This window comes from Hylaeus volcanicus, chromosome 6 (assembly GCF_026283585.1).
Source record: "Hylaeus volcanicus isolate JK05 chromosome 6, UHH_iyHylVolc1.0_haploid, whole genome shotgun sequence".
In the NCBI taxonomy this organism is placed as follows: Eukaryota; Metazoa; Arthropoda; class Insecta; order Hymenoptera; family Colletidae; genus Hylaeus; species Hylaeus volcanicus.
Window position 1 is genome coordinate 12,406,017 of NC_071981.1, and position 1,738 is coordinate 12,407,754.

Sequence of the window (1,738 nt, forward strand, 5' to 3'; positions counted from 1 at the left end):
GTGTGTGTGTGTGTGTGTGTGTGTGTGTGTGTGTGTGTGTGTGTGTGCGTGTGTGTGTGCGTGTACGGTCTGCGCAGTTCTTCTCTGCTTCAACCTGACCACATTTCTCTCTCTCTCTCTCTCTCTCTCTCTCTCTCTCTCTCTCTCTATCTCCCCCTCGCTCGTTTAATCTCCCACTCCTCTCCCTATCTACATCGACTCCTGCAGCTCTTTCACTCCTTTACTTCCTTTGCTTATCTCTCTACGATGTTCTATTTCAGTATGTTAGTATACTTGGTAAGTGTGTATATAGAAAATATTGTGTGTATAATGTTTAATAGTATTGTATGAAGAAACTTATCAGCTGTGGCTATGTTTACAGAAATAGTAGGTTTATTTGCACTTTCATTTGTGTGACTATGATGAGACTATACAGGGCGTACCAGCAACGGTTGTACAATCTAGTAGTGGATGATTCCTCGTGGAAAAATGAGTCGAAGGTTAGGAATCAAGTTTTGTTGTACGCTGCATCGTTTTCGTGAAAATTGAGTTTGAGAATCTCTCGAGTAAAAATGTACCAACTGTAAGTTTCGTCATGTCGGACTTCTGCTTCTGCTCGTGTTTGTATTTATAAACATGGGTAATCATTGTCTACTTCTTGTTGTATCTGTTATCATTCTTACTCTCAATTTATACTATTAATCTCTTCTGTTCTCTAACGATGTCAAGGTACACCAATCATGAACACTGCAACATGATTATAACAATATTCCAGAGACGACAGATGTGTTAAATAATTAAAGGCAAACATCGTGTTGCCCTTTGAACAATAAAAAAAAAAAAAAGAAACAAGTAATATACTCCAGAAATACAGAAACACATAATGACAAAACTTTCAGTTAGTACATTTGTACTTGATTTTCTTGAAAACGATGCCTCATATGAATAAATTTTATTTCGCACCTTCGACTTATTTTTTTGGGGGAGTCGCCATTGCTCGCTTGTACCGCCATTCTCGAAACACCCTGCATATACAGTATATGAACATATCACTGCTTTACTATTAACCCTCTATACTTCGAGCTCTTTTCTGCGCCTGTAGGTAGCCCACTGAAAGAATATTTGGGTTATAGTTAGTAATCCTTTGACAAAAATGCTCCAGTTTTTCAATGCCAACTATTTTTAAAACGTTGTATATTTTATTAAAATAATTGATACTATATATTGTGGACAAAAATATATAAGGTTCTGTTTGAAGAAATTAAGGGGTAAAACCACTCTAGGATTTTCAAAAAATCGATTTTTTTTTGCTTAAACGATACTTTAGGGTCATCAAAACAATATGTCATGTGAGATACAGTGAAAAACAAATGTTAAAAGGTTCAATTATCGATTTTGCCGCAGCGCCTCAAAGTGCGATTAAAGTGTTTATAAAACTTTAAACGCGTTTTTCTCGAAACCACTTATTCCAAACTGGGAAGACGGATTTCTCAGTGGCTATTGTATTGATCGATTTGAAATTTTTACAGTAGCTTCACAACAACATTCTCTTTGGAAGTACGTAGCCGTTTTTTGATTGAATGTAAACTTTTTTTTTATAAGCAATGTAATGCTCATTTTTAGGGCAAAAAGTCAATTCATTGCTTACAAAGTCTTCCACAAAAATTGTTAAGAAGAAAAACTCTACGTACTTCTAAAGCCAATTGTATATAGTATACAGGGTGTCCCAAAACTCGGGGAGGAGCCGGAAATGGGGGGT